The sequence below is a fragment of the Pogoniulus pusillus genome, chromosome 4, assembly GCF_015220805.1.
Source record: "Pogoniulus pusillus isolate bPogPus1 chromosome 4, bPogPus1.pri, whole genome shotgun sequence".
Lineage (NCBI taxonomy): Eukaryota > Metazoa > Chordata > Aves > Piciformes > Lybiidae > Pogoniulus > Pogoniulus pusillus.
Genome location: NC_087267.1, coordinates 28,313,811 through 28,338,969, shown reverse-complemented (window position 1 = coordinate 28,338,969; position 25,159 = coordinate 28,313,811).

The window sequence follows — 25,159 nt, the reverse complement described above, 5'->3', positions numbered from 1 at the left end:
CATCTTTCACTGTCTTGCCTTTGATAACCTTAGTTCTATAAAATGTATTGCTCCTTTTTCAGTAGTGTACATTTTTTCCCTATTTGTTTAATTTTGCTCCTCTGTTGCATACTTACTACTGTTTTATTTCTGACAGTGAAACGTGTTGCCAAAGAAAACAGTCAACATCTGTGCTCTTCATTATGTTTTTCCTGTTCTTGTGTGAAAATATGACTGTGTTATCTGACCAAAATTAGTGATATTGGAAATAAGCTCTGACAGTGTTAGAGAGACACAATGATGCAAGGGGAAATCACTCAACATAGCACAGTAAACTCTATAGGCAGTTCTGAAGGATCCAACTGCCTGTCACTTCACATGGTAAAAAACTACCAATAGCCCATTTTACATGTGTATTAAATATAGGATTATTTCTGTGATGTAACAAAAGTATTAGGCTAAAAGATCTTTGCCAAATCAAATGCTTATCATTAATTCACTTTAGAAAAGAAGCTTAGTTTGATATATTTTAACCTAAACTCTTTGAAATGGCATTACATGGCAAAATCAAAAGAAAGAAAGAAAATAATTTGAGTCTGTAACCTTTTGTTTACATAAAGTAAATGCTTTCTATTTTTATACACATATGTTTAACAGTGATGAAAACATAAAAGGCTATGTTTTCAATATACATTTCTGTAACGGGGCACTTCAGAGTCTAAGATAGGCATGACTAGAAGTGGAGGTTAATAATAAAAAGCCTGCACAGGACTATGTGCATCAAAACTATATGCAGAAATGTACACTTAATTCTCATGTGTGTAATTTGAAGTACCTGCTTTATGAGTAACAAACATTTCTAATCTAACAGCATGTGTACACACTTCTGAATAAAAATATAACTTCAGAAATTCTCTCCCTTCCATATATGTTTTCTGTGTGTTTATTACTTCAGCATAAATGTAGCACAGAGTTCAAAGGACAATTTGGTTTCTTTTCATTGTTTAAATTGACATATTGCTTAAATTAATAAAATATATACTTCATAATTTACAAGATTTTCAGTGGTTTTAATTTTTTTTTAATTGTAATTTTTTAGCTGTTGAATTGCAATATAACCACAGAATCATAGAATCAAACAGATTGGAAGAGACCTCCAAGATCATCCAGTCCAACCTATCCCCCAGCCCTATCCAGTCAACTAGACCATGGCACCAAGTGCCTCATGCAGTCTTTTCTTGAACACCTCCAGGGATGGTGACTCCACCACCTCCCTGGGCAGCCCATTCCAATGGCAAATCACTCTCTCTGGCAAGAACTTCCTCCTAACATCCGCCCTATACTTCCCCCAGCACAACTTGAGACTGTGTCCCCTTGTTCTATTGGTGGTTGTCTGTGAGAAGAGACCAACCTAGGACAAGTGAAGATACTTTAGCAAATTGCCATTTTTCGGTCATATTGACATTATTATATACCTATTATTTATATTATTATATATCATTAATATTATTAATAAATGTTATCAATATATTTATATCAACAATAATTATAAATATTATATACACATGTGTAAAATATTGAATAAAAATGTTGTGAAAGGTACTAAACCTGTGGGTTTGTTTCGCTTTGCTTTGGTTTTATTTCAATACTAATATGGGTACCACAACTAATATAATTTCATGGAAAGACTGCTCGGTTTTATCTAGTGAATTTTCTTTATCCAAGAAAGCTAATCCAGAATTATTAGCCTAAATATTAAAATAAGAGCAAGAGCTGTCAGATCAAAGCAGAGTGATGTAAGCAATAAAATCGTATTAATTCCATCTCAGTGATAAACATTTGTGATAGTAAGCTAAACGTTCCATCTGTGCAGAGGTTATAATTAGAAATACATTTTTTCTATGATTGTTTTAAACATTACATAACAGATCTTGAGATTAGACATCAAAAATAGCAGCAAGGAAAATTTTGCAAGGGAATACAAGGAAAGAGAACTTGAGAGACAATTTTTTTCACATATTGTGAAAGTAAAGTCTTTACATAAAAGTTTGCTGGTGGGTCTGCTTCTTACTGTATCAGCAAGAACAACCCCTAGAAGACCAGCAAGATTCAACTTCATAGATTAGTTTTACAGGTTGTGGTCAGCATTTCCCTAACACTGAACAAGATGAGTCATCTTCTGCTAGGCAAGCTTTCATCTAGTTTTCTAGGAAACAGGTGGGAAACCACTGGAGAGTGGTGTCCAGCATTTAAGGAATATGATCCAACTAAAAACAAAAAGAGGAAAGTATTGTATCATCATAAAGTTCTAGCGTCATTCTTAATTAGACATGGGTATTTCTCACTTTTTTTTGTTGTTGATATCAACAGATTATATGGTTCTGGTGCCATAGTCCCACTCTGATGTCAGAAAGGGAAAAAAAGAACTCCAAAGCCTGTCAGTCACATGATCATCACATTCAAAAGGAAACAAAAGGTAGCTGAAATTGATGAGCCTTTTGACACACCTGACCAGCACTCCTGTGATGTGCTACCTCAGACAGCTGCTGAGATAGTAGCTCAGATTGTTCTGAAAACACATCCTGCCTGATCTCCACTCACTGGCTCTTACCCTGTGTTGTTCACTTATCTAAACACCGAGCATTGCTTTTAGGAATAACATGAATTATTTAAAAAAAAAAAAGAAGATACTGCTATAGTCTTCTTTAATTCGAGTTTTCTAGACTACACTGGAGTGCACATTTAGGAAAGGCATAGAAATATATGACAAAACTGACTGTCTGATGTTGCTAAGAAAGCACAAACACTTCTGTTAAATAGAAATGATTTATGTGTCACAAAGGCAGAGGCTTAGTACTCTTACAGGAAAGGCTTTATGCTATAAGCAATGGTGGACAGAAATCTAAGGCCATAACTGAACATAAAACATAAAGACAAGGAAAAGTAAATGATAACAAGTATATTCTTGCTCTTCATGGAAGAGTCGTGTGAGAGACAGGAAAAAGTGAGTCAGTCTTCTGATAAATTTAACTATGTTAACTGTATAAACAGTATAGATAATAAACAAGAAGGACTATAACTCTTAGCGTATAAATAAATTTATGAACTAACTCATATAACAGAAAGTTTTAGATGAAGGAATTTTCAGAGGCTGAGACAAACAGTATGTCCCAATAACTCAGAAAAGTTTTGAGCTGTATTTCTGAGAAATGCTGAGCCAGCATCCTATTTGTACTCACTGTCCCCAAAATCCCCTTCTGCGTGAACTCAGACCCCCAGGAGCTCCCAATGTGCAACAAATGGACAAAAAAAAGAAACAGCCAGGAAATGCAGAGTGAGCTTGTGCATGCTACCATGGGACCACCTGCCTGACTGCTCAGCTTGCATGGACTGAAAGACCGCCATTCTGGACCACCACACCTGGAACTGGGCTCCTGTCACCTACACACATATGAGGTGAAGGCTTCCTGTTGTGACAGGTGATGCTGATTCTGACCCAACCACAGTCTAGCAGCTCCTGATATATTGACAGCAGCGATCATTTAAGAGAAACCAGCTGGACAAGGAAGGCTCAACTGTGGAAACCCCCTACCACACTGTGCATGCCCAATGCCACTGGACAGTGGGCCTGGCTAAGCAAATTGCTCCTGGGAAATGCTAAGGGATTTTCATAAAACCATGCATATTCAATGAGGCAGACAGGTAAAAGAGGAGAAGCTCTGACCTGCAGACAGAACATTCTGCACCCACTCACTCTTAACTTTTGAGATGTCCAGTGACTCTGAGGTGACCTCTCTTCTCTCTGCATGGGGGTATTTCTTTCTTTTCTTTCTCTTTTCTCCCCCACCTCTCTTACTTTTTCCCGCTCCTTATCCTTATCCTTGTGTGTGTAAGTCGTGTGAATGCAATAAAGCTAGCCTGTATGTTTGACACCATTTGTGCCTTAATTCTGTGCCCAAGAATCTGAACCTCCCACACCCACACCCAGAATTCCTCTGGACTGGGACAGGAATCTAAGTGATATGTTCCTGTAGAAAAGTTCAAGGAAACTAGGCAAAAGGGAAAGGAATGAAAAAAATCAAACTCACTCCTAACTCTAAGGCTAATGACCCAACCTTTGATCTAGACCTAAACCATAACCCTAACTGTAACCACTAACCCAAAACATAACCATGAGACATAATCCTAAAACTAAACAATAAGACTAACCTTAATGCATAATCCCATCTCTACCCTAAACATCTTTACCCAAACCCTAACCCTAATGACCCTAAACTGAATCTCAGAACAAAACCATAACCCTAATATTAAACAACGAACCTCATCCATAACCCTAACAGTAATGATCCTAGCCCATAATCCTAACTATAATCCTAATCATCCTAACCCTAATTCTAGCATTAAACCCTAACCTCTAACCCTAACCCCTAACCCTAATGCTGCCCTAACACTAATGACTGTAATCCTAGCTCTAATGACCCTAACACTAACTGCCACTAACCCTATCCATAAACTTAATCTTAATGCCAAACTCATCCTGTTGATAGTGGTAGATGTCCTCATTAACTGTGACAAGAAAGCAACCTGCAAAGTTGATTCCTAGCAGATTTCTACATTTCCCTTTCAGATTCTGATCTGTGTGACCTGGTCCTTTGCCTCACACTACACAGCTTCATAGCAATTTCAAAGGGAAGTTTTCATATAGAACAGTTTTTATTTTTTGACAATGCTATTTGCCATCTTCATTTTTAGATTCAAGTTACATTTATTTCTGTTTTCACCCTTATTACAGTATCATTTCTTCATGAAAAATTTAAGATGCCCAGATATAAATAAAGCAATGAATGAGGCAGCAAAACTACTCCATTTTTCATATTAATAAATAATACTCTATTGCTAGAGAAGATGTTTAGCTTGCTTGAGATGTTAACTGATTTCTCTCTCTTGTTTTTGGGAAAATGAAGCACCTTCTTCCCAAAGGTAGGAGTAAAATTGTTATAGAATAGGAATAGGAAACTCAATCTTTCATTTCAAAACTGGTTGAGTGTGCTGACAGGAGTGCCAGAGTCACTAAGTGCAAATGCCATCCAAATTCTCTAGTATTCAAAAAATGGTGATATAGGAAGAAAAACAAGTTTGTTTACAGATCTTCTCTATGCATTTTAGCCTAAAACTATTGTTTATAAGCATTTTTAGACCTCTGAGTAGAATAAATAAAATGTCCAATAAGTACATGAAATATCCTTGACTCACACAGACTTGATGTAAATGTAAAATAGCACTGAAGTGCTCAGCTGCAAAATCTGGATATTTTCTCCAAATAGTTAAACTAGAGAATTTAGTGTGTTAAGCATTTGCTGTGCATAAATGGCATGTGTAACAATACTGCAGATTCTTCAGGGAAAACTTTATTATGAAATCAAAGACCTTATGGGTTTTTTTTTTATATTAATTGATTTTTTTTTTTTTTCATTTTAAGAAATGCTTCTGTCCTTATAAAATATATGATCATTTATGGCATTGTCTTACATCATTGTCTTATAATATGTTCCTTTACAGTTTTCTTTACTTTTTATAACTAGTGTGTCAGCTTTTCTGTTTGTATTTTATTTCATCCTCAATCTATTTTTTATCTGTATAATATTTTCATTGCTACTAGCAGTGTTATTTTTTTCTTTTTCTTTTTTTTTTTTTTAACCATAGTAATTTTATTATTTAAGCACTACAGAAGACAAAAGTTATATCTAAGAGCTGTTTCAATTTCTTCCTGGCCTATTCAGATAGATTCACTACTATCACTGAAGTGTCTTCCACTGTTTTGTTAACCGTACTATGATACAAGATTGAAAAAGAGAAATACTGTGAAACGAATATGTGTCATAAAAATATCTGCTGTGCACACTATCCTTGAGAATGCAATTTCAAAGCTATATCACTACAGTTGCTGTTTGTTTTTGGAATCCACCCTTGAGTGGATGCACCTCTACACAGCAAGAATTTATTCCTGATTCAGAGTGGAAAAAAAATATATAGAAAGTACCATTTGAATTACATAGCAGAAACACCTGCTTATTTTCATGAGTGGGATATTATTAAAGGTGTCAGTAAATGATCAAATATACTTAGCATTAGGTATTTTACTGTCAGAGCAAATTACTTCTTACAGTCAGTTTCAATGGTTAAGAGGATAATTTGGCCAGTGGATCTGAAGGTAAATAAGCCCACCATTAAGATGTCTTTAAGAGCACAAAACTGCTCAGCTCTGCATGGATCTTCACTGTGAGGGTGATGGAACACTGGAACAGGCTGTCCAGTGGGATTGTGGAGTCTCCCTCTCTGGAGATATTCAAAACCTGCCTGGACATGTTCCCATGTGATCTGGTATAGGTGATCCTGATATGCAGGAGGGCTGGACTAGATGATTTTTTGAGGTCCCTTCCAGCTCCTGACATTCTGTGACTCTGTGATATCTTGGTAACAGGTCCAATTTAATTCAGGAATAAGAATGTTCACACTAAACAAATTTTTCTTGAATAATTTCAGTTTATGGATGAGACAAACTTCTAAGCTATGTATTAGAGGTAGGTTACATTCATAAAGACATCAATTTATATACCATTTTAGCATATAAACCCTCCATTTTGGCTAAAAAGAATAATATTCACAAAATTTGGTTTGAAGGGTACAATTTTCATTCTCACAAAAGAGCAACACACCAAACCTGGGTTTTGTTTTTTTGTTTTTTTTTTTTAATGTGATTTCTTAATCACCAACCAGTGACTTGTTCTGTGGAAAACCTTAGATATGCCCAATTGGCAAAGAACAATTTCATTTAATCTGATGAGTAACACTGGCTGTGTTATTAATCTAACACATTACTATAATGTTATTCATACTAATATTATACATCACATATTTATATTGCATTTTGGTTTATATTTTAATTTATTATATATTATACTTTATGCGTGAAAATATAAAACAATAGAAGCTTTGGCTCAGTCACAGAGCTATGACATCATTGGCATAAGTTAAGCCTAGTGGAATGAATCCTATAATTCCTGTGCTGTGATGTATGGTTACAAGCTCTTCAGGATGAATAGTGAGGGCAGATAAGGCAGTGAGATGATGCTCTGTGTAAGGGAGGGTTTAGATTATCTCATATCTGATCTGTAAAGTAACCCCACAGAATGAGATCTGGGGTTCTGGGTTGATGAAAGCTGAATCTGAGTTAACACTGTACTTGTCAGCAAAAAGGGTCAGCCATATTCTGGGGTGCCTCAATCACAAGATAGCTAGCTGATTGAGTTGCTTGTCTCATTCTACACTGTACTGGTGCAGCCCCATCACAAGTGCTGTGTGTAGTTTTGGATACCTCAATGTAAGAAGAGTATCAAACTATTAGAGTGCTTCCAGAAGAGGGAGATCAAGATGGTGGAAGGTCTCAAGGGCAAGACTTACACAGAGCAGCTGGCTTTGTTCATCTTGGAGAAGGGAAGGTTGAAGGATGACCTGTAAAACTTCCTCAAAGGGATCAGTGGTAGGGGAAGTCACAACCTCCTCTCTCTGATGATCAGTGATAGGACACAAAGAAGTTGAGGTAAATTGCATCAGCAAAACACCAGATTGGGCATTGAGGAAAAGACTCTCCACTGAGACACTGGGTGGTTTCTGCAACAGGCTCCCCCAGAAAGTAAGCAAAGTACCAAGCCTTCCAGGGTTCAAAGAGCATCCTCATGATGCTTCAGTCATTTGATTAAATGTCTGGTAGTTCTGTGTGAAGTAAGGCATTTGACTTGATAATCCTTATGCATCCCTTCCAACTTGAGGGATTCTATAAGGCAATAACTATTCTGATAAAACATAGCAGCTCTGAAAAAGATATCTAAAAGGAAGTGTTTTATATAAATCTAAATTTGTCCAGTTTTGGTTTACATTTGTCAGGAAGTGCATTGATGAAAAAATGATGGTTTGTCTTTTCTTCTTTGAGGTGGGGCTTAACTAGGTTTCAGATCAAAAGTTTTCCATAAGATGGATTAAAAGCTTTCCCTGGTATCTGTTAGTTGTCTTGCTAGAATTATTTGTAGCTCCCTTTTACCATATAGTATGAATAATACAATAGTATGAACAATAAGGACAAAAATAAAACCTGAAAAAGTATGTATAAAATAAACCAAAATGAAACAAACAAAAAAGCCCAAACTGAAATATATGATGTTACATCAGAGGTAGACTTAGTTTAATTTCTTTAAAAGCTATTTGATTATCGTACTTTACTGCATGGCCTTGTATACAAATGGTCTCCGTATAAAACATGTTGGACAGCAGCTGTTTTTTCTGCCACTTGCAAAGGGAGATGAGTGGACTGTGTCCAAAATGCTATTCTGAAGTGGCAACAAGATAAGGTTTCCTATTTAACAGCATGACATTTTGAGTGTTCATTTTAATTTTTTCCTTTTCATAGGTTACTCTTCCCATGAGATCACTAAGCAGACTCTCCAGCAATTCCTGAACACATCAAGCATTTGGATAGCATTTCACCTTTTGGTATGAATGAGAACTAATCATAATTCTGATCACAGAAATTAAAAAACTGAGAGGATTACAATGCATTGAAACAGCCCTCATACAACATCCATTTGAAATCTGATTTGTTATAAGAGACAACATTTTATTTCAAGTCATACCTTCTAAAATATCACTTACAGTAATAGTCATATTTCTTTCAGATTATTAATTTATTATTAAGCATTGTTTCTGGAGAAGTCAGTCAGCATTGTGGTCAGATATTGCAACATTGTGGAAATAATCATATGCTAGTAAGCAATTCAGCTTTCACTGACTTTTCATGATAGGGTGTTTCCATTGAACGCTGTAGTGTTATTCTTTAACACTCTAGTGTTATTCTACTTCTCAGCTTCCACTGTTGTAATATTTGACCTAAAATTAAAAAAAATATATTTAAATACATAAAATACTTATGTGGTGACAACACCTCAGACATAATTATCTCAGATATTATTTTGTGGTTACAGCTACATGAAAAAGTATTTTTCAGATGATTCTTAACCTTACGTACCAGAACCATCTAATGAAAATCTCAGTGCTGTGTCTTTTTGCTCTTTTATGTGATTTCAGAATCTTTGCCAAATAGACAGGTGAGGTTGATCATGTTCCTTCTTCATTCCTCAGCTCACCATCCTTTTATTTTTTGTTGCAACTCACCCATGAAACTAAGCCTTCATCAGGAGTCCTTTACAGCGCTACGATCTTTTCCTGCCTTCTAGAGCTTCTTGATACTTCTTTTTTATTTCTGTAGCTCTAAACTGCACAATAGCTTTGAAACTCATTTCATCTCAGGAATCTTTCAGGAAATTCAGAATACTATAGACATATTCTCTCTTATTAGCAGTAATGCCAATTATATTATATATTAACCATAACAATGTTAATTCTTGTGCTCATAAACTAGATGTATGAAAAGATATGATGCATGACATACTCAGGGAAGGACAATTTTCTAATGTTGCTTGCTGTCCTCAGCACACTCATAGAATCATAAAGTTAAATTGGTTGCAAGAGACCTTTGAGATCATCAAGTCCAACCATTAACCTAGCACCACTAAACTATGTCCCTTAGCACCACACTGATAAGTCTTTTCAATACCTTCCCAGATGGTCACTTCATTACTTCCCTGGAAAACCTGTCCAATACTTGAAAACCCTTTCAGTGCATTTTTTTTTCATAATGTCCAGTCTATACCTCCCTCCTAGACACAACCTGAGATCGTTACATCTTGTCCTATTGTTTGCTGCTTGAAAGAAGGTGACCACCGTCTTGGTGCAACCTGTTTTCAGATAGTTTTAGAGAGCATTAAGGTCTCCCCTCAACCTCCTTTCTTTTCCCAGTCTAAACAGCCCTAGTTCCCTCAGCCACTCCTCGTAAGACATGCTCATTGCAACACTGGTGAGGGTTTTAACATGATTCTTCCAAGCTGATTGTTCAGATCACTTGATTACTTTTTCTAATTCATCAAATACTTATTTAGAGGAAATTCAATTGTTTCAACAGGCCAGAAGCTAACAACCTGACAGATGATGTATACTCGGATTCTTAGAGATTAACGTTTAAATCTCTAATATGGAGCAAATAGAACAGATTCACAGCTGAATCACCCATACCCTGGAGGTGAGAGCAGGCTACAGAACTATTCTGGGCCTTAGTAGGTGGCAACAGAAAAGGAAAATAGCACCTTGAAAGGCTTCTACTTTCCCTCAGGGAAGACTAAGGTATTTTAAGTCTTGAGAGCTTGTGGATGAATGGTGAACTGTTTGCTACTGACACGTAACTGCAAAAACCATTGATACTCAATTGAATGACATGTTCATTGTAGAGGCCAGAAATGTTGTAAAAATCAGGGTGTAAGAAAGAAACTTGCCTCTCCCTGTTATTTTTTCTCAGAGTTACACTCTGTAAATGTCATAAAAATCCAGTCTAATTTTATGTGTATAAAATGGATTCTCTGAGTGTCTGCAAGTGTGGATGGAGAATTGCTTACCAGAAATCAACAGGTCAAAACCAAGAAATGCACCTGCTAAGAAGCTGATATGTGGAAGTTTCTCAATGACTGATGAACTCTGGGGGTAATTGCTGCAGGCTGCGCTGCCTGCTATCAATACTTGCCGGCCAGCCACGGTAAACAAGTCTGTAGACCAATATGGTTTTGGGACTCGCTGCAAGGGTCTTCAGAAATGATTCAATATGAATTATGCCAAAGCCATTTATTGATCATAACAGTCTGAATTTATGCACTCAGCCAGTAGAGCACATGCCTACACATTAGCATAATTAGTCAGGGACGACCCACCACATCTGCATAAGTAACGTCTTGTTATTCTTGTTAGCAAAGGTCCATTATCTACCCCTTCTGAGATAAGGTGGCCAGCTGCAGGTGAGAACCAAGGTCTGTTATTACAAGGATCTGCCTGTTGTCACTTCACTCTGTTCCCACAGCCCTCCTGCACCTGCACCCCACAACTCTTCTGCATTCTGCATTCCCACAGGTAATTAGAGTCACTGGCTCTTCAGGAACTTACAAATTCAGAACAGATGGAGTCTGACAAATCTGCACGAGATCACTAGCATAAAACAATAGCAGCAATAGATCTGCCCAAGAGAGCTGAAGGAACTGGTAGAGGAGCTCGCAAGCATTTTCCATCATCTATAACCAGTTCTGGTTAACCAGAAAGGTCTCCAATGGCTGGAGGCTTGCCAATATGACACTCATCTTCAGGAAGGGCTGGAAGGAGGATACAGGGAAAGATTATGGCATAGTTCATCCTAAGTGTATTAACACAGTATCTGCAGGACAACAAGGTACAACAATACACCTCCTCCATAAAAAAAAAAAAAAGGGGGGGGGGGGGGGCGGGGGGACACAACTGTAGAAAATCTTGTAACCAGCTCAGATGTTAAAGTACCTTGTGCTAAAATAGTTTCAGTCTTTCAAATGTACTTATAAAGTAGCTAAGCAAGCAAAGCTCTGAGAAGTGTGAAATAAAGGGATGAAAAATCTAAAAAAAAAAAATAGTGATCATACATCAGAAAATGTAAATGGCATGAGTACACTTTCATATTAAATATATAGGTTAGAGAATCATATAAGAAATCCTAGGGAAAAATCTTAAAATATAATCAATAGAAGTAGCTTCATCAAGTAGCTTCACTTCTCTCTCCAGAGTTAGTGCATTTCTGCCATGGAGTAGTTAATGAAGAGCAGTTATCTTGCACTCTAGATGAATGTACTTGTGTGGACTTTAACAAACCTTAACAGAGGTTTGCTGTCTTTAAATCAATTGTCATGCTTCCTATTTAACTGACAGACATTCCAGATGACAGTCAAATATGCAATCACAGTTTTTCTCTCCAGGGACAGCTGGTAAATAGTTAATCATTTAATAAAATATTACTTTAAGTACCATTCAAACCACAGAGATGTACACATGTGATGGGACAAACTGTTTTGTTCTAGAATATCTTCCAATTGCAATATCTAAATAGAAAAAAAGAACAAAATCAAATTAAAATTGATCTAGTAATGAAATAAGACTTCTCTAATATAAAGTATTTGCTATGTTTCTAGAAGGATTCTGTAATACTGCCTGTAATAATAAAAATCAGCTGTTAGATCTGAAACAGAAAAAGAGAGAGTATCTTCTAATAAGAAAAAGTGTAATTACCACAATTTTACCTATAAGCAGTTTCTATCATCAAAAGAAGGATACACTATGAACTCACCACAGAAATGAGGTTCAAATAAATTCTAAATTCATTTGTCATTGCTTCTCCAAACTGTACTTGCAATTTCAAGATAAATGCATCCTATTATAGGCAAGGTGGTGAAAAATAACATTTATAGTTGTTGAAACTCACATCAACCCAGTTGATTCTATGATTTACCAGGACTGAAAGAGGACTAGGTATGTGAATTACAGATCTGTCAAAATTTTCTAATATACCTGAGATAGACAAGGAGCAAGTCTTATAGTGGTCTAGATAAGTGATATTTAAAACTAGTGGATGCATTCAGTTTGTTTGTTTTCCATTTTTATACTAAAGTTGCTATGAATTAATGTGAGGATAAGAAAAGTCAAAATCTGAAACATCAAAATGTATTTCTCTGCAGAGTGGGAGACACTTTCAAAAGGTACTGTAGCACACTCTCTCAGGATCACTTTTTCTGGAGACCTTTCACCTTTTGTGAGGAGATTGCCCAAACTTTCTTTAGACACAAGGTGAAAGTGTAAGTTAAATACCTATGACTAACATACATGATAGATACATAGGACAAAGAGGTTACTTAGGTAACCATGAATATGTTCACCACATTCAATAAAGTAATTGAAGGGTCTCTGAAGGCTTGTCAGTTATCAAACAGGCTGCACAGGTCAGTATCCATTGCTCTTTTGAATGGACTGCATGCTGCTGAGCTTCTATCTTCTGATTTTTTTTTCTTTTAAAGCATTTTATACATTTTCATGTCAGAGATTTTCCTCCTCTTCCCTTGAACTGATGACTCTGCCTGTATCAGCAGTTTTAGTTCTCTCATCTTCCATAGCTCTATTCTATGTACTTTCTCAGGGCCTTTTTTCACAACTTGGCAATTTTCATGGAAGTTTAAGTCAAAGTTGTGCATCTGGAACATGTCAAAATTGAATCAGAACATCAAAACCTTTAAATCGCATACAGCTGAGTCCCTAGGATAACAGTTACAGGTGTCACTAAATGATAAACCTAGAGACAGGAAACAGAACAAGAAAGGAGTAGTGTTTTCTTTCTTGCTGAATTAGTCTTCAAGGTACTGATGGTTCTGGCTTCAGTATTCTTATGAACATCCTTGTCCAAATCTGGACAAGCTGTGTATTTCACATATGCTTAAGTCTGAATTGACTTCATACTTGGTAGAGCACTGGCTATACTCTACTACAACATGCGCCAGCCCTCCTGTCTGTGAAAAAAAAGTGCATATGAGGCCTGTTTAAGACACATTGAACAGTTGCCCTGGTACAGACTAATGATATTTGAAAGTAGATGCCTAGGAAGAAGCATAACTATAGAAATTTATGCAATGACACTTTGCTGTAATGCTTTAAAATGTATTAGAATCATAGAGTGGTTTTGGTAGAATCCAACTATTAACCTACTACTGTCGCGTCCATCAGGCCTGGAATGTGATAAGCCAGCACAGTACCTGTAAGTTCTCAGAAGTACAATAAGTATTTGTGGCTTTTTCTTCTAATAGTATGTGCATTTTCTCTTCACACTTACATAACTTTTAATGATTGTTTTCTGTCTAAGGCATTCTGTCGTAAGGAGTTCTGTAGTTTGCCCATAACTTCATTACATGTTGTCACCTCTTTTTTTTAAACTTTGTTTTTCTGAGTATTTTTTGTTCTATTTGTGTGTGTGTGTGTGAATCAATTTGAACTACACATTGTGCGTGGCGATGATACAAGGGATTTAAATTTGTAGCAACAGGGAGATGCTCCATCTCACATATCTGAGAGACCCTTTTTGAGACTTTTACTTTTGACTTAGAAGAAGAAGCATTGAGTAAGGTAATAGCTAGATCTATGTTGAAAAGAATGCTCATAATCAAATTCACTAGATAATCATGACTGACCTTGATCGTCCAAAAGTAATTCACAATGGCTTTAAGGTAATCCTTTCCTACATTTCTTCTTGATCTCACAGAAGAATGTTGATCCCAGTCTATCCAGTATGAGAGATGCTCTATCTTAAAACAAGAAAGTTATTCCTTTACAGAAGCTGTATTTGCCATGCTTAATACCATTCTTAATCATCAGATATGACCCAAATCTTGTTCAGCTCAAACTGCAGATCAGCTGCAGATTAAATTATAATCTTTTTTTAGAAGTTAAACTGAGACTTTAAAGATGTCTTTTTCAAAATAATAGGACTATCCTTTGTATAAAAATAGAAAAGTTTGTCTGGAGATCTCTTTTGTTATTCTAATGCCTTCCTTATTGTTTTCATGCTCCCAGACATCTGGATATATCAATTAGAAATATGAGAAAAATAATTTAAAACTAAAAATTAATTTAGTCATATCCCAATATGAAGAAGGTAGATGTTAATAAGAGAAATTTTAATGAGAGCAAATCCTTCACAGGAATTAAACATATACCCTTTCATAACACCATCGGTTACCCTATCCACAAGGCTACATTAAGCTAGTAGCACAACAGAATCAGGTGTTGTATTGGCCAACAGAGGATGCTCTTTGATCCTCATGAATGTAATAAAAAATATATTAAGAGGAGCAAAGTAATTAAAATTTTACATGACTATGGAATGTAGATGAAGTGCATTCCCTAGGTCATTCCAATGACTATCCACATGTAATTTAATGACATTCGGAGGAAAATATAGCCTACATCTTGTTCTCAGCGACAGAAACACTTGAAAATAAAGAATACTAGTATTTTATGGCTTCAGTGCCTTAAATCAGGATAATAGTTTCTGGTATATGATATTAGTAAAGAAGACCTTCCCAAAATACTAATCACATTCCAATATTTGGATTATTAATTGCTGCAACATATAAATAGGATACTTAAAGTTATGTACAGTTCCAACTACTAAGAACATCACTTAACTGAGAAAATAATATTGAAATGATACCCAGTTAAACAAGCCTTTTTTATTAGTAATGTCTTTTCTCCTTACACACAATACAGATTTTATTTCCAATGCCAGAGGTCGTTTTATGTTATTAAAAAAAAAAAAAAAAAAAACCCTTCATGCTCAGTCCAAATTACTTTGAGGAAATGATTTCTACAGGGAACAGTTTTCATTTCAGAGCTCGAACTAAAATGTTAGCATATGTAGAGAATGAAATGACAGGCCCAGGCATGAGTACTCGTTCTTAACAATCTGACAGAATCAAAGTTTAATATTCACACAACCATAGTTTCTATGATGTGAATAAAATGTATCCTTTAAACTTTAGCATATAACCAAGGCACTTTTATCAAGACACTTTTCATTTTGGGCTTTATGTATAATCTCTGAAGAAGGAGTGCATTTTAAGACTGATGTAGTTTACTGTTGTGATAGGTCTTATAGGCCCAAAATAGGCTTATACATGTCCTGCCTTGCCTAGGCATGCTTTTCTGCTCCACCAGAGAGGCAAGCGTGGGAAACAGACACAAAAGGACCTGTAGCCACTGAGTCTGGCCTGTCCAGGGCCCTGTGGTGTAAGGTACACACACTTAGCTTGTGCCTGCCTAGTGCAGGGCCTGTGCTTTTCCCAAATTAGGGAAAAGCGAGCCTGTGGCTTTCTTAACATGGTATGGTTTTTGCCACCCTGATTGGCTGTTCTTGTGTACAAAGGGCAGTTAATCTCGGCCCACATTGATAAAAAGAGATACACAGGTGAACAACGTCCTTTTGCTTCCCTGCTTTGCTTCCCTGCTCTTTGCCATGCTCTCTCTGCTGTGCCCAGCCATGCTGCTATTGCACACTGCCTTACTGCTTGCCTGGTAAACTCCACTGCCGAGAATTACCAGGAGCAGACCCTGGATGCCTGCATGCAATCAGCCTGCATGGCCAGCATGATGTCATGCTGAGACTGCATGACATCTGCCTTCTGCACCTGAAGGTCCTGCTTAGAATCCCTGGACATATATACGGATCATCCAGAAGGAGCCAGGAGACAAGGTCAGAGATTGTCTGCGTCCTTTCCCCAGAAGCCGGGAAGATTCAAGCCTCAACATCCAACAAGACAGAGTCCCCTGAAAGCATTTGGGCACTGTCTGGACTGTGGCTAGCCCCTGCGAGAGTAATAATAATTTTTGAGTAAATGCTTAAATGCCTCTTTGTAATTCTCTACTGCCTTCTGCCATAGAGCAGAAAGAGCCTGAGCCCATCTACTGGGCAAGCAGCATATTAATGACAAGCAGCATTGACTGCAGGAACCTTCTCTTCAAGTTCAATTAATTTTTCTATATTTTGCTGGTTATTATTAGATTTAGATATTATCCATAGAATGTTTCCATGACAATGTAAGAACAGAAATATTATTAAAATTAGTGGCCAGTGATGGCAAGAATTCTGAGCATCAAAATTAATAAACAAGATTAATTTTGGAAAATATCATCTTGCATCAATTAATTTTCCCCTCCGCAACATTTACTCTTCCCTTACCATTCTAGAGAATCTGCAGAAAAGCTTATACTTTTTATGCTCCAGTTACATGTCTTTGTTTAAGTGAGATTAATTCCTTTGTCTTTCTCTCCACTTCCTGAGTGTGTAAATAAACTTTCTAAAATACATTCATTCAGATAAAGATTTAACTATTTATCCATAAATCTAGAGTGAAACAATTAATGTCAATAATATCATCAAAGTCAATGATTCACTCCAGATGAACACCTAGATATTGAATTCAGGCTAACTGTATTTCTGCTTTTACTAAGCAACCATAAAATAAATAAATTCATTGTACAACACACACACACACACAAAAAAAGGCTTGAGTTTAGACTATCACAAACAAATTTGTGTTGGTATTTCTGTTAAAAACCTGCTGCCAAGAGATAGACTGTGCTATTGTATCACTCATATATGAGAGTTAAAACCCATATGCTTAAATCTGTCAGTTAAAAATAAACAGGAAAACTATAATATTATGCATGTAAGCACTTATTGATGTATACATTGATTTGCTAACCCTTAAAAACAACATTTTTCAATGAGGTCTACTCTCATCAGCTTAAAGTTTTATGGGATTTTCAGTTGTTTTTTCATCGACCTGAAGAAAGGAAGTATCTTCTTACTGCAAACTGTCTAGGGAGCCATAATAAATTTTAATAGCAAATATTCATAAATTATTTTGCTTCTGTTCTTTTTTTCTGTTTGGGGCTTTTGGCTAACTTGATAACAATTATTCACTATGGCAGTTTAAAAATAAATTTATATCTCTGAGGCAGAGATTTAAAAGACATCTTATAGCCGTTCACAAATCCACTTTACCAAGCATGTGGCTATCAAACATATGAGTCACAGAGGTTGTAAAGACAGTCAAGAAGAGTTACTCACTACAACTTTGTGACAGCAAAGTAGATGTATGTATGTTTGACTGATATTTCTCCTCCAGACAAATTCTAAATGATTATTACAGTGACAACAACAAGAGTGGGGATAGAATGAGTAGGGATTTCTCTGTCTTGAATGTTGTTGAATGGGTTCCCAAAAAATATGACATTCATATTCTCCTTTCATGTAAACCTCTTATTACAAGTAATGAGCTTTCACGGTCAGTGAAAATGTATTGTTTGAATTGTATTTCTGACTAATTCCTACCATGCTGACTGTAAAGGAGGTAAATAGGATTTGTATCAGTAGGAATTTCTTTTTTTCAATGTGATAGCCCCTTTCAAGGATGCTAGCAGACAATTGTATCATTTACATTCAAATGTAAAGGCAAAGTTATCACATAAGCAAAAATTAGTGGGTATTTTTAATTTATTTTTTAATTAACATCTTAGCAGAACTTAGACTCTGTAATGCAAGTTTATCCAGAAGTGTCAATCACCATCAGTCATTTATTAACAAAAATACAATTAGTGTCATATCCTATTGCTTTTTGAATGATTTTATTTTTTCCTGCTTTTTTTTTACATTAGTTTTGGAAAACCTGGGATTAAAGTCCTCATTATGTTTTGTTATATCTGCATATGAATCCTTTATGTAAGTATGAAAGAATCATGTTAATTTTTACTGTAGTCACAGAATGGCTAGGAGTGTAGCAATCACTTTCTTGCAAATCTGCAGAGTATAGTTGTAAAGAAAACTGCATTTCCATTCATTTCTGTGTGCATTGCCCTATTCTGTTTAAGCTAAATAAATGTATGAATTGTTCTTAGACAATCACAGGGACTGCTTCGAACAGAAGTGTGTTCTTACTTTTTTTGTTTCTTTTTGGAAGGCTGTGTGCTGCAAGTAGCACAGAAGGCTCTCATGGGTGGAATTCATCTGACCTCTGAGATTCCCTTTGCAGTCCAAGAAATAAACACATCCTTGGAGGTAATTTTCTTGGAATAACTTAAGTCATGAGAAGACATTGTGGTAGGTTGAGGATTTACTCTTATACCATAGAGCAGAGTTCCTCCCAAGGGGGTGGAAAGTCTCCAGAGGGAGGCACTGGACATTGTGACTTGTTATTCCATTCCTCCTCCTGTATTATTCCTATAAAAGGAGTAGACCTTTCAGTCAGTGCTCTCTGGCTCCAGCCATTTTGGCTCTTAGCTGCTGCTTTTGCTTTCATCTGTGTGGGAGGAAGGTCTTCCAATTTTTGATGCGTAGTTAGGCCTACCTTGGGGCTAGGCCTTTGCTGATTCTGGTGTATATATTTCTTTTCTCTTAATAACTTTTGTACTTTGTTTACTTTTGTAAATACTACTTCTATTTAACTTCCAATTCTGTGCCAGTGTTTTTATTTACTCCTTTGGGTAAATTCTACATTCTGTCCTGAGCCAGCTCAAGCCAGGACAGACATGAATTGTCTTCTAACCATGAAAGGTTAGAAGAGAACTCAAGCTGCAGGTCTCCTTTAGACTTTGTCCTTCATATATCTTCTCATTTCTTATGGCCCATTATCCATGGCAACAGCCTCTCCACTATTCATTTTCAGTGATGCCCTGTGGCAGGACAAGATGTAACAGACACAAATGTGAACATAGGAAGTTTCATCTAAACACAAGGAGAAATTTCTTTACACTGAGGTTGATGTAGCACTGGAACTGGCTGTCCGGAGAGGTGGTGGAGTTTATTTCTGAAGTCACTCAAAACCTGTCTGGATGCCATCCTATGCAAACATGCTTTGGTAAGGGAGTTTGACTAGATGTTCTCCAGAGGCAATTTCTTTAATATTTTGTAATATTATTTTTGTTTTAAATTATTTATAAATTTATAAATTTAATACAATTAAATAATAAAGCAATCCTACCCTTAATACATGGCAAAATGCAGTTGCTTTGTGCGATGTATTTCAACTGATTCAATAACTTTTTGTTGAGTCTATACACAGTATATTTGTAGACACTCCTACAATCTGACTTGTTTCATTGTGCTGTGCTTCAATTATCAATATTTAGGGAAAAGAAATGTAAATATGGAAAGCAAAAATTCATTAGCATGGACAGTTCATTTTGTAACAGCACAGATGCATATATAGTTGAAGGACATTCCACCCTTCCATTAGCTTACACAAGCTACTGCTTCTCATTCAGACCTGGCAGAGAGCACATCTGAAAGAGCAGACCTGCACTATTAACAATATTAACAATTGCTTTCATTCCCCAGCGGGAAGACCTTTTGGCACAAGTTTACTGCTATTCCATTGTCTCTGGGCCCATGCTCATTGTATCCATAACACCATATGGAAACAATAGTGTGGTAGTACCTTGGTGATTCTAACTCATCATGTCTACAATCGCTATTCCATGCAACTGCATATGTCAGTGAGTAAAATACAGTAAGCAGTATGGAATTCAAAGTCAACACTTCCTGCAAGAAGAGTGAAAAATCCCAGTTTTGCCCTACCAGAGATTATTTTTCGCCTGTATCTCACAATCTAGAGGATGTAACAACTTTGTAATTACTTCTTTTTTAGCATTCTTAGATTTTCCTATCAGTGTACTTTCACGTAAAGTGATTACTCAAAAGTGTTAAAATGTCTGTCACTGCACTGATGGCTTTCTTCAGTTTTTATTGAAGAGGAAACAGATCTGGTTTATGGGGAAATTGGTTTGGTGTTTTTTTTTTATGTCAGGAACTAAGGATTCATGTTTTCAGAACACATCATGGAGAAAGAGGACATGAGACAACAGATTTTTTTTCTTTAAATTTTATAACTATTTATCAAATAAATAATCTGGTAAAGTCAAAATTAAATACTTCTTTTGTTTCCCCATATAGTCTTTAATTTTGTGTAATCCATGCTAAACTGAAGTAATTGTGGTCCAGGCATTTTGATAAAATATGCTTCACATGTTTTCTGGAGAACCTGTGTTTTAATTTGTAGCTTCTTCAGCTACAAGTATTCAAGAGTTTTCTAGGACTGTGTTTTTCTGAATTTGATCAACCAGTGGCATCCAGTGGCAAAAGTGTATATTCCCAAGAGATGTACTTATTGATAAATACATCAGCTATACTCATTTTAGAAAAGGAAGAATGCTAATATCCTATGTGAAACCTAAAATATTTAGCATATAATAAGTAACATTAGAAGAGCATTCTTAAGCTGATTCAATCTTTGCAACTCCAGTAGGAACATGACTTTTTTGTTTTCTTTGATTCTCTTAGTTTTCTCTGGGTGGCTTTCATTTCACATAAGCACGTTTTGAATAATTATCAGTTTCTGACCATTGTTTCTATTATCTCCATCCTCCTTGACCAAAAAGTACAGTATTGAATACAACCTACTTCTGTGTTGTGAGAAATTCAGGTGATTAATGCCCTTGAAACGCAATTTATTGTGCATATTATGCATACCTACACTAGGCTTCACTTAAGTTATATTCAAGACCATTTAAGTGTGTAGAAATAATTAAGGTTTTGCACTAAAATGAAAATAAAATCTTCAACAATTCTACAGCTTGAGCAAGATAATGAATGCATGAAATATATGTGAAACATTAATCTCTCTAAACTCAGGTCCTTCAAAGCCAATTTACACATATGTGCTTCTCTCCCCACCTCCACTCCCCTCTAATTTTCACTTATTGAATGCTTTCTGCTAGTAAGTATTAATCTAATCAGTCTATGGCACCTCACATATGCTAAGAAAATAATATATTTAAAAGTGTGACCTTCATTGGTAGATGTTTCTTTTAGCCACACTGATTGATATGTATGTTTTTATTTTTGAATGCTTAATCTATACTCAAAGTATTATATAAATATATATAAGGAAATTGTCAGTACTACTTATTTTATCAATCACTTTATTGACTCTGTCGATTTTATTATGCCTCTTTCTTTGTATACATAGTTTATAACCTACTCTGTATAGATTCTGTATTTATGTGTAGGTGGCTGTATACTTAGGTGATGATTTACATGAGATATACAGATGCACTTTCCTAAATAAATATATTTATAATATTGCCTTTAATTTAGCTGTATAATAAATATTGTGGTGGAAGGTTCAAATTATACCTAGAATGCATATCCATCACATGATCTAAAAACCAGCCTGAATACCCACTTTGGCTACCATCCCCTTCTTTCTTCCCAGAAGTGAGTACATGAGTGAGAGTACACAAAAGCCTTTGCACCTCTGAGTCTGCCATAGACACCATATTTGGCCTTGCTTTGCAGCCTGCTTTGGTTTTGGTAAACACAGGTCATGGATGCTAGGCATGTGCATCTCCCTTTTTTGGAGAAATAACTTAGAATTGATTGTAAGGGTGTTTTCATCTGTTGCTATTGGTCAAAGACGCTTATCAATATGCTTAAAACCTAACAAGCTTGTTTGTTTGCTGCTGCTGCTTTTGTTTCTTTTGCTACCCGTTTGCTTTGTGCGCCTTTGTGTGTCACGACACTTTGCACCGCGCATAGCTGGGAACTTGCCTCCCCTACGACTGGCAGCTGTGACCCTGCCTGTTTCCCACACTTGAGCCGAGGGACTGAAATAGAGTGCCCCATGCTGGAATACAGCTGTCCACTCCATCTTAGCTGAACCCGAGGCCGTTTGAGGCAGGCCGAGGCTAGGCAACAACATAGCAGCAGCCTAGCAACAAGTTGTGACACTGGGACCTGCTGGCCCACCACTCCAGTCCACCGCTCCAGCCTGAGCGCCAACTCCGTGCGATAGACATCACCCACTCAGACTGCTCCAGCCCGCAAACCTGGATCCTGCTTTGCCCAGGTGGCTGAACTTTCCAATGACCTGAGAGCCATGGAGGACTTGCATCGTGTCCGTGGATTTCCTCCGACAACACACTCAATCTGAGCTAAACAAGCAGCAAAGTCTCACCGCACCATCACAACGTGGAAGGCCGCCATGTGCCAGGGATTATATTCTTCCCCATTTATGCTTTTGGATTGCAAATATTGAAACTCTGACCAGTGAGTAAGTCTGTTTTCTGAAGTTTGTGAAAGTTTGTGTTTAACCTTTAAGCGGCAGTTTGTGCTGCAAGACTCTCCAGTTGTAAATATTTTCTTAAAAGCTTTCCTAAATCATTTAAATTTAATCTCACTGTATATATATTCTGCAAATTAGTTTTACCAACTGCATAATAGAATCTCTGTGTGTGTTAATTGTTAATGAGTTTGCGGAATTTTTCTTTATATATGTAATAAACTAATAATATTCATATTGGCCTCATTACAATTCACTTCTAAACCAGATTCAAACCGCTTCTTAACAAATATGTGTTTATTTTTTTGCTAGTTCCCATCAATTTTGCAGACAAAAATCAGCCTGTGTTTAGCTGTGACACTCTTCATGATTTTTCAGAGGCAACAACAGCGGGAGATTCTGCTCTCCCAGGTGCTACCCTGTCTTTTTTTGGGCCAGCATTGACTTCCCACCAGCTCTTCACTATTCTTGTTTCTTTTTGTCTCCCCAACTATAGAGGCATTAAGCTTCCTGAATTCCTGCTCTTACGGGTGTATTTCTCAGCGCTTCCATTCTGACGTGGGTAGATGACAGCTGTTCTGTTACAAAATTCAAATTAAGATGGGGATGGCAGGAGGGAGAGGGAAGGAACCAGACACGAAGAAAGGGAGTAGTCAGGAAATTAATTACAAGTATATTCATTGGACATTTGCACTTTTTTCTTCTGCCTCTGCATTTTACTTTTGCAGTGGAAAGATTGCAGTATGTGCTTCCTCTTGGAAAGTTTGCTGCAATTTCATATTTTTGAGGGTGTTTCCCTCTAATTAAAAGTCCAGTTTCTGTGTCTCTTATTCATCATAGCTTTCCACCAAGAGCTAGTTGACAGAAATGTCAATTTCTTCACATCCTGATAGCTAGACTTGCTGATTCATCGTCTGCTGCCTTCAAATACATTAAGCGCCATTGAATGGGCTGGCCAGAATGAAGACCTGTCTAATAGGAAGTTTATTTTTCATTCTTTAGGTCCACTCTTTCCAGCTCTGTTACTGAACAGAGTGCACAAATACAGGTTAGATGGACGACAGATAGATAGAAAGCAGTCCTGAGGAGAAGGACCTGGGGGCAGTGGTTGATGGGAGACCCAATATGAGCCAGCAATGTGCATTTCCAGCCCAGAAAGCTAACAGATCCCAGGCTGCACTAAAAGAACCATTGCTAGCCCATCCAAAGAGGCAGTTCTCCCTCTCTACTCCACCCTTGTGAGAGCCTACCTGGAGTTCTGTGTCCAGCTGTGGAGTGCCCAATATAAGCAGACTGTGTACATGACGATTAAAGGGCAGGAGCATTTACCATGTGAAGACAGTTGGGGTTGTTCAGCTGGGAGAAGAGAAGGCTTCAGGAAGACATCATTGCAGCCTTCCAGTATTTGAAGGGGACCTACAAGTTTAGCTTCAGAGGGACATTTACAAAAGTCCTGTAGTGACAAGATGAGGGAGATGGCTTACAAATGCAAATGAGCAAGCTTCCAAACACCTGAACACATTTGTGAACTGTGTCACCAAGTACATGTTGAAAAAATACAATTATAGATGTCTGACAAAGAAAAGTAACCCGTTTAGATTTACTCTGGTCTTCCTCACAAACTTATCTGATTAATTTTTGTTTACCTCTATTCCCAATAGTTGTGTGTTCTCGTAAATGTCAGTTTTCAATCATTTTTACATCTTGTGCTTGTACAGTTGCTTACATTGTAATGCTATGTTATGTAATTTATTATTCAGATGTAACAGAAATCAGAATCTAGTGGTATTTACATGCTATGAAATATATCTTCTTATGAGCAAAACTATAAATGTAAACAGCTGAAAGTTAAAAATACAAAATATGAGAAAGTTGTTTATTTCTTTCTTGGAGCAGTTCTAGGAGAAAATAAAGACAAAATGATAGTGCTGTTAATGAAATTCACTATTAAAAACACATAGTGGTTACCATCTTATAAGCTTAATTTTTCTGTGTTTATTTGGAAACCTAAGTATACAGAGCTTACCTAAATGTCAAATACGTGCTGAAGACCGCAGCAAAATAGTATATAGCCACGCAGACCTTCAGGCGTGCAATTCCCATCAGTCACTTAGGCAAAACAAGCCAGTCAGGAGGATTCAGTAGAGGGTTGTCCTGGCTTGAGTAGGCTTGGGACAGAATGTGGAATTTACCCCAAAGGAGTAAATTAAAAACGCTCACATAGAAGTGAAAGTTAAACAGAAAGAGTACTTACAAAATTAAACAAAGCACAAAAGGTATTAAGGGGAAAAAAAATACATACAACTATAATTGCAAAGGCCTAGCCCTACCAGACTAGGCCTCGAGTTAGGCCCTGCTGCTTGTCAAAAATGGGAAGGTCTTCCTCCTATACAGCTGAAAGCAAAAGCAGCAGCTAAGAGCCAAAATGCTGACTGAAAAGTCTGCTCCTTTTAAAGGAATAATACAGGAGGAGGAATGGAATGAAATATCACGATATCCAGTGCCTTCTT